Source organism: Phragmites australis, chromosome 7, assembly GCF_958298935.1.
Source record: "Phragmites australis chromosome 7, lpPhrAust1.1, whole genome shotgun sequence".
Taxonomy (NCBI): Eukaryota; Viridiplantae; Streptophyta; class Magnoliopsida; order Poales; family Poaceae; genus Phragmites; species Phragmites australis.
Genome location: NC_084927.1, coordinates 12547515 through 12560522, shown reverse-complemented (window position 1 = coordinate 12560522; position 13008 = coordinate 12547515). Strand labels below are relative to the sequence as shown.

The window sequence follows — 13008 nt, the reverse complement described above, 5'->3', positions numbered from 1 at the left end:
ACTTGATTAATGTGATCAATTCACGCTAGCCCTCGCACCATGGCATGCTTGGAGAGCTTGCGCAAAGACCAAGAAGCTGAGGTGTCCATACCTCACGTGCCAGCGCCATGCCTCCTCTGAGCCTCTTGCCGACAGACACACCGGTCGCGCAATGTAGAGGCTGAGCATGTACAACCTACTGGGGGAGCACCTCACCCTCACCCTCACTAACAGTCGTCGATCTGTGTCCCAGATCTATAGGACACCGCAGTCAACTTGCACCTGGCAGCCGTTCTCTTCAAGCTGGTCGATGCTGATGATGTTGGTGGTGAACCGGGGAATGAAGGACACCCCTGTGAGTGCGTGGTGCTCACCGGTCTTGCAGGCGAACAAGATCGTGCCACGGCCCTCGATGTCGACGATGGAGCCGTCGCCGAACTTGACGGTGCCTCGGATTTCGGAGTCAATCTCGGAGAAGGCAACACGCGACCCGGTCATGTGGTTTGTGGCACCAGTGTCGAGGTACCATATCCGATCATTGCGGTCCTCCTCTCAATCTAGCTGTGCGAATACCTTCGCCTTGACCAGCTGCGGAGTGGATGTGGCGGGCAATGCGACACAAGCCTTTGCCATCAAAAGCGTGCGCTCGTCATCATTGCCCTATGTCAGGTGGGCCTCAGCCCGCTTCAGCTTGGTGCGGCAATCCTTGGCCCAATGACCAAATTTGCCAAAGTTTCGACATTTGTCCCAACCACTTCCTAGACTAGACGTGATGCTGTTGTCGTCACGCGGCTCGTTGCCGCGGCCGTGCCCAAGGTTCTTGCCATGACAATGATAAGAGCCGCCATTGCCGCCACTACTGGATCCTCCCTCGCCATCGCGCTTATTCATGCGAGCTAGCCACTCCTCAGTGAGGAGTAGCTTCTGCTTGCCATTGCCGCTAGAAGAGTCAAGCTTGTACTTTTGCTCCACAGCGCGCAAGCGATCAGTCACCTCCTCGATCGAGATCATACTCAAATCAAGGAGGGTCTCAATGGAAATGGCGACCTGCTGGAGACGTTCTGGAACGACCTGCAGAAAATTTCGCACCACCTCAACATCAGTGACTTCGGCCACCAGTACTCGGAGGTTGTTAGCAAGGCTCATGATCCTCATGGCGAAGTCGTCCACAGACTCGCCATCTTTGAACTCGATCTTGCCGAGCTCGCGTCGCAGCTTCTGTGCGTTCACCTCTCTAACACGCTCGATGCCAACACGCATCGTCTTGATCGCATCCCAGGCGTCCTTGGTGGTGTCCTTGACGGTGAGAGTGGATAGTATCTCCAACGGCACAGCGCGAGGAATGGTGGACAGTGCCAGCCTATCATCGCGATAGTCATCGCCACTGAGTTCGATTGCCTCCCAAAGGCCTTGCACCTGCAGGTTCACCCGCATCACAAGCGCCCACTCGGTGTAGTTCGTCCATTTGAGCGTGGGGTAGACCACTGAGCCCGATGCCTCCTTGATGACACGTTGCACGACCATCTCGCAGCCACCGTTGTCACGGTGCCGTGGCCAGCGCGGAAGAGGTGTCGATGAGCTACGGTGTCCTCGGCGCAGAGGAGTCCTCGACTACGCGCCCCTAGAAGCCCACGACGACATAACTGCACTTGGATCAACAACACAGGCTCTGGTACGAAATATTGGAAATCCCGAGCCGAACACACACGAGAACACGAGCATAATGTTTTTTGTGCTGCGCTGAATTGGACTTGCTTTGCAGCATTTTCTGATTTTTGTAATGAAAAGAGTAACATGCAGACATGGCTCAAGAGCCAGTACCTCACACCACCACACATGCTAATTACAGCTAATTAAAGACTAGTATCAACCAACATGCAACGAATTAAACTCCTACTTAACTCACGCACATGCAAATGGTAACAGCCATGCACATGCAAAGAAAACGGTATGCAGGATTAACTCACAACAACACATCTAAGAAGCAGGTGCAAATATGGAATACTTCCACGCACTAAGTTGCTTTCTATAGTCATCCTAAATAATTTTGAACCGATTCTCCATGCAATCATGCACACATGAATTTTGGCCTGCTTAGTGTAAGCCTCAGCCTTAGGCGCATCAGCAGTGACACGAAAGGTCTTTTTGTAGGTGTGTTCTGATGGCATGGATCAGTGAGTAGTATCTTTACTACTCTAAGTCATAGCCAGTTCTTACCATTTTGATATCTCCATTTCTCCTCTTTCATATACTAGACTCCAACTACTTTTGCCATTTAGTGTTTGTATAAGAGCAATTCACTTACCTGGCTCTTTTTAGATTGGCAAGTTGACAAATTAATGAAAATGAAATGAAATGAGGAGAAAAGAGGAGCAGTGGTGTATAGAAGCACTTTCAGAAAGGGGTACATATTCCTCATTGCAGTAGAGCTCTGAACATTTCTTGAGTTTAGCAAAGCTAATTCAAATTCTGATGTCTTTGTTGACTGTAGACTTGTTCTCCTATTAAATATGTCTCAAGTGCCAAGAAGATAGTTTGCTTGGTATTTCCCCCCGGATCGCACTTTTGCGAAGCTTGCCAACCACATAGTCCTCTTTGACGTTATTGTTACGGTAACTGGACGTCTTGGTCACATTTTTGTATTGAAATAAATATGTTGTTTGAATGGTTCGTGTAATGGTTGCTCAAATGCCTTCTTTTTAGTATAATCGGTTGCTTGATTAGTTTTTTGTTGCAGGGTGACTGATTATTTTTTCTTTATTTTCCCGTTGAAAAAGGAGTACATTGTAATTTTACTCTGTAATGGAAAACGTCAGTATCAAGCGTGTGATGATTTGGAGGCCTTTCTTGGTGATGACAGTGAAAAATTTGTTTCATGGTATTGTAACTGTTCATTAATCAGTTAGTTGTAATTTTCAATTTGTACCCTTACAAACTCATGATTCCTTTTTATGCCTAAGCAGGCTTTGGGATTATCTGAGCAAACAGGCTTTGGCATCGACTGATAATTGTAGTTTTCAACATGGGGTGGACAATGAGAGTGAGAACTTTAATGACAAGAAAAATCTTCTGGTTGCGAAAGTCCACCATGGGGAGGCTCATATTGTAAGGAACCTAATGTATTCTTTTTTTATCTTTTAGTCTAAATTAAACTGACATGAACATTGCAAGCCTTCTTTAAAGCAAAATGCCCAAATAACTCTGTCGTTTTATGAGAACATTCTGTAACTTATCCTCTATTGGTCAGGTAAACTCAAAGATCTCAGTACCGCAAGAATATCATGATCATCATAAGCTTGATTCAACTAATGGACGAAATGTGACCAGCGCTGTATTGGTTCCACCGTTATAATTTCTCCAGAAAGATTGGGTGGTGACCAGTGCATTTGGGAGGATCAGCATCATAAGGTTGAGAGACTATAACTTTTATCTTTGCTTTCCTTTGTATTATGAAAGGAGGCATATAAGTTGATCATCCTATCTATTAAAGCAGAAGGGTCAAAATGCAGCAGGCTCCAGAAGCTTCTCTATGACACATCAAGGTACACATTTTTCATATCCATCTGCGCCATCACCTCACATCAGTTTAATTTTTTAAAATAATTTATTATATAAACCTGTTTTGGAAATATTTTCAAATCTAACCATTTTGGCCGGACTGCCGTTGTGCCCAAACCACACTACCATGCTGGATATAGTGGTGTGGCAGAATGTCTCACCCTGTATGGGCATGGTCAGTGTGTCTTGTTTGTCCAGGATGGTGCTCTCCGCCATGCCGCTGTCACACGGGCAGTAGTGGTGTGGTAGAGACAGGCCTGGATATTATCATTTGTAGTGTGAAACTCTATGGAGTGGACATTGCAAGCTGGTTTTAGTATTCACAATGGCCAACATAATATCCAATCATATTCTTGTCAGTGATGTGGTAGAGCTAGACCTAGATATTATCATATGTAACTTGGCGCCATGGAGTTGTCATTTTAGGTTGATCTTTGTGTTCACAATAGCAAACAAAACCCCCAATCCTTTGGTATATGTTGTATTGTATTTATGTATGATCTGCAGGTTTGTGACTATCTTTTATTTTTTATTTATAGGTTTTGTGTCTATTGGGGTAGTCATAAGCATACAAAATCGCCAAGACATATGCATATGCGATGGTTGAATTTAATTTGCTGGATTTCGCTTGGTGAAGGTAGTTAAGCAATGCTTATAGGTGGGATAAAAATTAATGACCGGCAACATGTTAACTGGGGAATACAACGAGGATTTACATGGCCCAAAGGATTAGCTGAAGTGCATATGCCTACGAGGCTGATGCTATGGTACAATTTGTAGGCTGTATGAAGCACCTACCCTATACCACAGTCCATTGCACCTTTTGTAAATGGAAACACGAGGTGGATGAACAATTAATCAGTAATATCCAGGCCTAGCTGTGCCATGCCACTACTGCCAGCATGGCAAAACCAGACCGCCACACCGCAAGCAGGGGCTTGGCATTGTGTACTACCCTGGCCGAGCAAGGTCAGTGTGGCAAACTCTGCCGTGCCAAGCCCCACTGGCATTAGTGGCATGGACAGAAGGGTCAGATTTGAAAATATTGTTTTAAAAAAATTGGTACTCCTGTAAGTTTTATGAATATCCACTATTTCTGTTCAAATAAAGAAAATGTCATCAATAAAATGGTGTTGACTATTATGTGTAATTCTCGAATAAATTCATTTAACCAATTGGTCTCTGTTAGCGTGAATGCTTGTCTAGTACCACATTTGGCTTCTTATGTGCTGAGCTTTGTTAAACTTCTAGTTTATGTAAAAAACACCTGGTACCTTTTTGTGTCAAAACTCAGAACCAGTTCCTTTATATCTGAATATTGAATCTGTATTCAAACATATGTTATTGCACGCAGTAGCATTTCCTTCCAGAAGAAAGATTTTACCAGCTTCCAGTTGAGACTTGATGTAATTTTCCAAAAAAGAGTAGGAATAGTGTTATTTTGCATGCTGTATTTATAAACCGCATGATGATGCAAAATTGATGAAAATGAAAGACTGAATTTGTTATGTGCTTGTGCTTGTTTAATCTGACTTCTCCTGGTTAGTGTTCATGCTTAGGTGTAATTGATGCACATGTAATATACTTTGAAATCCGGTCCCAAATTATTATTGCCTTTAGCTGAGCACCATTCCTCTTTTGAGTATTTCGGCAAGTTTATTTGAAAAAAAAAAGTAAGTCTAATGTGATGTTTTGGGGTTTACCAGATAGCAAACAGCTCAAAGATAAATTTAATCTTCGCAATTAATTTATTATATTATTGAAAATTTAATACAGAGGAACTCCATGGAGAGTACCTTGGAAGAACTGCTTCTACAAGATGGTTGCCTGAGGCTGTTGGTGTTGAATAATATAATGCCTTATAAAGAGCATATACCTTATTCCAACTATATGTATAACATACCAAATAATAGAGCTAACTGTACACATGATTAAGCTGCTGAAAGAAATGAGAATAACAGCAGAAAATACCTCTAACATGTGTACCAACAATAGCTGAATATCAAAATAAAGCATATGAGTATGATCTGCACAGCATACTGATAGCAGAAAATAAAACATAAATACAGTACTCTCAGAATTATGTAACAATTGGTCCCAAGACATGTGAGTCTTGCTCCCAAATTGTTCTTTCCTCAATATCATAGATTGGGCTATTAATGGGTTTTCAACTAGCTTAGAGAATCTGGACAGAAATTAAATTAGCTCTGGACAGTGACTGAAAAGAACCCTTTTACATAATTCTTCTAGCCATCAAAGGATCAACCATGTTGTCCAGCACAAGAGATAATAGCAGAATAGAATGACTGGATATCTCAGAATATATCAGCATATATATTCATCACAGAAGATGCTAAGAAGATACTGACAATGTCGCAAGCGCAAGTACTAACAGATGCGCATAAAATTGAAATCAACATACATCCATATCTGCATACAGGACTGCCACAACTATCTCTTACTCAGAAGAATTATGACAAGATGAATACATTAGGGATTTCAGCACACTGCCCAGATCACAGATCTCTAGCTATTGTACCCATCTATTAGCCCAATCTCAATATATTATCATCACAGAGCAAGCTAATCAGAAGTGGAGGTAGAGAAACTCACAGTATAAGTTTTGATCGAAATCAAAATGAAGATTGGCTAGGCACGGCCAATGCGCCGCTGACCCAGAAAACCAATCACCCTCCGTAGCCGGCGGTGAGAGGAGATTGGAGATACAAAGCCTAGCACCGAACTGCCACTGCAATCCGGGTGAGCCTCAGTGTTGCAGCTCCGGCCACCAACAAAGCATTCACTCTCGGGTAGAGCACCAGAGGAAAAACACAAGAGAAGACTCAGGATCTAGTTCCTGATGCAACCTCGAGCCAGAATACAAGGGAAGTAGTCAGCCACATTTATGCCGTCGCACCCAGAGAGGAAGAGGGAGAGAGGTTGAGATAGGGGCCTTATCCTCATTGCAGAGAACCGCCGCCTCTTCCCTGCGAGATTCCCGCGGCCACCCATCGATCCATCGCCTCCTGATGCTGCTGCAACCAACCCATCCGCCCAAAGAATCGGCCGAAGCTGTTGCCGCCGCCAGCACCCAGGAGCCATCGGACGGAGCAGCCAAGGAAACCACAAAATCTCCCTTTCCAACCCTAGAAAGAGCGTATATATACGGCGCCCAGAATGGACTGGGCCGAAATAGAAAGGAGGCCCAGTCCTGGCTGCCCAACACGGCCCAAAAGCAAAACATTAAAGTTTGCATAAATTCCAGCAGTTGGAACTGACGATGGAAGAGTGCCAGTGTCCTTGAAAAGGCGTAGCAATGTTTGTGATAGGCTAGGGAAACCTGTTGTAGATGACCGTGGTTTAGTTAGAGAAACTCACGACATACCTGTTCAAAATGGAGTACATAAGAAGGCCAAGTTAATGATGGCTGAGCATAAACAAAGATACTGTGTCAACTCAAATGCACAACATGATACATCTGATAAAGCACATTACAGAAAATTTATCAGTAGTGATACTGACAACAGAATGCAAGTGCATGAGCATGTGGAGAAGGCCAATAGAAGCAGTCTTATTGGTCGTCTAAATATTGGTGGAGGAAGTGTGTTTCATGTGCAATAATCTTCAAGATAGAGATGTTCTTAGCCAGAAATCCAGTTTATCGTTACCAGGTTTTGCATTTAATCACAAAATTTGAATGAGTTCACATCTGAGATGAAGGGCTCACCTCCTGCTGTTTCTGAGCCCACATGCAACATATTTAGACCATCAATTGGACATGCATGGACATCTAAAAAATTGCCTCCACTAACTATGCGGAGAAATTCAGAAACTAAAGTATTGCATGGCGAACAAGTTAGCAGCCCTGTCCAGTCAAAGACTGCATCTTCTGTACGTGAAATCGTGCCAGTTGCAGGAACAAGCCTGTGAAAGAAGTAAGCTATGCTTTTATGAATTAACGTGTATCTATTTGGACACTTCTAACCAGGTGTGACTTCTTTTATCTTAACTGATTATGCAGGAAATTTTGGATGTGAAACTAAAGCTCAAGCAAATGGAACTGGATGCCCTCAAGCTTTGTTCCAAGCAGGCGCAGATAAACAATGGAAATCAAGGAGCGCTATCATTAGGTTTGTGTATGGTGCCTTGCTTCTAGACCCTTTCTTCCTTGAGGTCCTTGAGGAACTAGGTGCATATTTCCTAATTCTGTACGAGAAATTGAATTTTTCTGTATTCCATCCAAAGGGAAAAATGACATGCTCTGTATTCCAGCAGATTTTCCCTTCCCTAGAACTAGGCTCTCAATCTTTTATTTCTTCAATAGCTGTTTATTTCTTCAGAATGCTACGCCTTGTATCCGATGTCTTTTTATAGTCCAGTGAATGTTGATCAAATTGTTGGAATCAGTCCTGGGAGAGGTCGGTTGTAAGAACACACGTGAGCACACGCTGAACACAGGAATTTCTTCGAAGGAGTCTTTTCTTTTCCATTGAGAAACAAAATAGCTTTTGATGTTTATTCAAACACCCAAAAGACTATAGCTGCTACAGCCTATAATGCTTCTATTGGATTGAAGCTCTTCTAATTGGTGTCTATATGGAGGGGGGTGCTACCCTATTTATACACTATGTTGCTGGGACGATCAACTCCGGCTGCCGCTACACGAAAGCAGAGGAGGGACGGCTGGTCGGCTACAGCGGTAGCGACCTCGCCGGTGACATTGATACGCGGAAGAGCACTTCTGGCACTCTGTTCCTCTACGGCGACAACCCTGCCAGTTGGCATTCTCTCAAACAAAGGGTGGTGGTCCTGTCGTCCAATGGAGCAGAGTATGTCGTCATCACCACTGCAGCTACACAAAGTGTGTGGTTGGCTCGATTGCTCGGCGACTTCAAGGGGAAGCCTGCCGACACCGTCAAGCTCAAGGTTTACAACCAAGCAGCTCTAGCACTGAGCAAAAACCATATGTTCCATGAGTTCAGAAAACACATCGATGTGCGTTACCACTTCATCAGGAAGTGCTTGGACAACAGGAGTGTCAGTGCAGACTCATTGGCATAAGGATCAGCTCGTAGACCTTTTAACAAAGGCATTATGGAAAATTCGATTTCAGGAGCTTAGAGCTAGAACTGGAATGATCTAGATTAAACTTAAGCAAACACACAAAGCTTAAGGAGAGTACTGTTAGAGTAAATCCTTGTATGTAGTTAGTTTAATCCTTTTTGCTGTTGGCACTATAGCAAACTGATTGTAGCAAAGGTCACTGCTTACATCATCATCGGTGCTGTAGAAAACTGACCAACTGTAGCTATAGTATGCCGGTTGCTTTTGCTATAAATAGATAGCACCCCCCTCCTCAAATATAGACACTAATTAGAAGAGCTTCAATCCAAAGAAGCAGTAGAGGCTGTAACAGCTATAGCTTTTTGGGTGTTTGAATAAACATCAAAAGCTATTTTGTTTCTCAGCGAAAAAGAAAAGACTCCTTCTGAGAAATTCCTATGTTCAGTGTGTGCTCGCGTGTATGTTCTTACCACCCACCTCTTCTATGATCAATTCCATCAGTTGGTATCAGAGACAAGGTTGATTGATTCCAACACGAATCCCTGATCTGCTTCAAAAAACTTTCCTCCCTTTAGCGCACTCCTTATCAAAATCTTACCATATTTTCCACTCCCGTCCATCTCTTGCAACTTACGAGTGCAATATTAAGTGGGCAGGCATGTTCATAGGCCATGGAGCACTGTTGGCAGTGGCTCAGCTGTTGTTGAGTCAATCTCATTTGTCAGTTATCTCCCTTTTCATTTCTTTTATCTTTTACTCCTCCGAGTCTCCCTCTCCCCTCTTAACTCACTCCTACCTTCCCCTTCCTGAGTGCACCAGCCAGCTGAGCGGCTCCCGGCTGATGCTATCACCTATCAGTTGTCATGGTGACATGATCTTAACTGCTCCACTTAGCACCCCTCCATCTCTGTGTCCTGCGCCTCTCGAAGCTGTTGCTGCCGTGCAACCTTCAGAAGAAAGATCACCATGTGGTTAGTGTCAATACATTTCATCTCCACACCAATTGCACCCCACCAATTGCTTGCAGATGCATGTAAAATTGAACAGTGATATGGCTCTTGTAATGCATGTAAAATGGAAGAAATATGATTGTGTGTGGTGAATCCAATTTGCTACAGTCTCATTTGTAAAAAAATATTACTTGCAATGTTGTCAAGTTGTCGACTAATCTTGGAGTAATAGTCCAGTTTACCTTGCGGTAACTGGCTCTGTTCAATCTGAAATCTTGACAATCTCGTTGTGCACTTGTTGGCTGAGTACTGTTTGACATTACAGTGGTCTACATTTGAAATTTTGATCTGTGACATCAAATTTTTACAGTAATCTTTGCTAAGAGATGTCCATGTTGGAACAGTTCAATTCTGGGTTGTTGGTTTTGAGGAACCAACTCATCCTTGAATGAGTTAGTTCATCATGGGATTATTCCATGATTTTGGTGAGATGACACGGCTCCTCATTTTCATACTAGACACATACTTATGAGGGATTAGTTGGTGATGGACCAACCGATTCCAATCCTGAAACCAAACAAGGGGTTTAGGATGGGAGTTAGGATCAGATGGTCCATTCACAATTTCACAGTCCCATTCCTAAACCAAACAGCCATTAAAATCTGGTAGCACTTATATAAGAAATTTGAAATTTTCTATTAGGATGGGGTCTTGATAATTAACTAATGGTTATCATCTTTTAAGACCTTGAGATTAATTTTGAACGACTTAAAACTTATGATGCATAGTTTCTTTTCTAATTGACACTACTTTGTGTGTCATAACAAATTAGACATTGTTACATGTCCTATCTTGCTGTCTAGTTTGTTCATATCTGATTGGTTGACACTCATTTATTATGTTGTAATCCTGCTCAAGTTTATATTATTTGTATGCTGTGGTATGTGAATTGTTATTTATCGATTTACATAACTTTTATACTAGTTCAATATTTCGTCTATTTATATCCTTGGTTTATCATGGATGGTTAATGTTCAATCAAATTATTGATTTACTGTAGGCCCCCATGCTAATTTGGAAGCAGATGCTGACTCCAGAACCGTTCTCGTGATAAATGTATCTGAAGAACAACTATTGACTTCTTGTACTCTAGATGCCACAATAATTCCTTGATTCAATTATTTTGTAGGAGATAAATTTGAGTTAACTGAATGTAAAGTACCGACACTCTGAATGATTCTTTTAGGTACATTTTGCGGCGACAAAGGAAGCATTGTCAATGCATTTCATGAAGTGTGGGACTGTGCTTCAGACTAACATTTTGACAGATGCAATTACTGGCCACCCGAAAGGGTACATTCTTGTAGCTTCTTTTACCTGTGACATCTTTTAGCTTCCTTCAGTCGTTAATACTTCCGAATTTCTTTTTAGGGCTGCATATATTACTTTTGCTGACAAGGATTCTATTGAGAAGGCTGTATCTTTGAGTGGGACATCATTTCTCGCTAGAGTACTCACTGTAAGACTCCTGTATTTCTTATCATTTTCTGAACTTTTTTTCTTGAAGTCCGTTGGAAATAATTACATTGCTTGCTTTCCTTTTCTTTAATTTGCATGTATATACTGACATTACAACCTCGTTTTCCTATCTTAAAAGTGGAAACCTTTGGTATCAGACATGTTGCGTTAGTCAGAGTGTCTCACATCCCATTTTTGACAAAATTATTTACTAAACTGAAGGCACACATAAGAGTTCACTGTTATTTTGAATCATACTAGCTCCACTGCATTTTATGTGAAAAATGTAGATTTTGTTTATGTTCTGCTGTTGGCATCTTGTGTTTTCAGGTCATGGGTAAAGCAGACGCACCTCCAGGATTTCTGGCATCTGTTCAACGAATTGGGAGTCCTCTGCAGCCTTGGAACTCGCCACCATTCCAGAAAGGGTCAACTCCAAAGCAGACCTCCAGTACCCATCTCCAGTGGAAACGCAACCAGTTTGTGCTGGAGAAATCCGCTGCCAGTTGCGCTCCTAACTGAATATCAAAACAATGGAAAGAGGAAAACATGCCTGCTCTACATCTGCCTGCCAATGGACACAACCTTGCTTGCGAGTGGCCAGGCGTTTTATGGTATCGAAGGAAAGAACTTCTTTGGCATCTGTTAATGATGGAATCCTTACAGACCAAGAGTTGCAGGGTTTATTCATGGCCAGTTCTGGAATTCATGAGATGAGATGAGACAGATTGTTTGCAGCCCTAACTAAAGCTATAGATCCTTTATTTGGTCGGAGATGCTGTCGTAAATGCCTAGACTCATCCTGAACTTTCATTGGACCTCATCATCGTGTCTGTCACTCAGTGTCGAATATGAACAGCTGTTATGATGACAACATTAAGTGTGACTACAGTTCTGAAACCTTAACAAAAACCTGAAAAGATTGTGAGACAATACATGTGGCCATGTGGGTTTGGACCCAACATTTCATTCCATCTATCTGTGGTAAACGATTGCAGATTTCATAGCTGGTAGATGCATTTTACTATTCAGTCAGAATCGGAGTAGATGCGGTAGGATTGCTGCGTCATTCAGAGATGGTAGAGATGAAACTTGAAAGTGAGATGCCTCGACACTTTCAATTCGCAAAAAAGAAAACCTCTTCATTTTTATCATTAACGTAAAAAGACAGCTGCATGCGCACAAACAATAGTCGGACTTTTAAAAATAAGTCTCCAAAATCCAAATTACACTACCTACGGTTCCATTTCTTTGTTTGAGACTCGATTAGTCTCCTAGACAGAATCATATTGTCCTATGCATACACTCGATCAATACTATTTCTAGTATTTTTAGAATAAAAAATTGACAATCTTATAATAGGGTAAAAAACTTTGATCACGAAGCTACATATATCTTCATGTTATGAACAGACCACTAAATTGGAACACAAGACACGATTTCACTCCAACCCGAACTCGATTCAAGTGTTCAGCATACAAATAGATAGCTAGAACATGGGTAGAGAGGAGCAGCGGCAGGGGATTGGGGATTAGAGAATGGAGTCTGGGAAAGGCAGCAGGGAGCTTGGGGAAGGCAGCACAGGAAGGGATAGCCGGGGCCGAAGCCTTGTCTGTTCATCCTGCCTTTCCTAGCGATCTACACCTCTTCTACAGTCTCCAACTCTTAGGTCATCTGGGCTCAAACCAACATGTCTGGCCCAATTCAACATTAAACTTATAGCCCCACCATTAAGAAAGCCCAATACATGACATTCCTTCCCCTTGAAATTCGGCTCGCCCCCAAACCGATTAAGTGAAATCCCCGAAAATAGGCTTGACAGTCCTGAATCCCATGGAGCATGTAGATGGCTGATTGGAGCTTGGCCATGGCACTCAGCAATGGCTTGGAGCCACACCAGATGAGCAGATACAACAGAAGATTGTGCTTGAGCCTGAGA

At 42.6% G+C, this 13008-nt stretch overlaps 1 pseudogene; it reads left to right on the top strand.

Annotated features, from left to right (window-relative positions):
• The first annotated feature begins 1907 nt into the window (after positions 1–1907).
• LOC133925399 (uncharacterized) lies at positions 1908–11591 on the top strand (annotated as a pseudogene).
• Positions 11592–13008: the final 1417 nt, after the last annotated feature.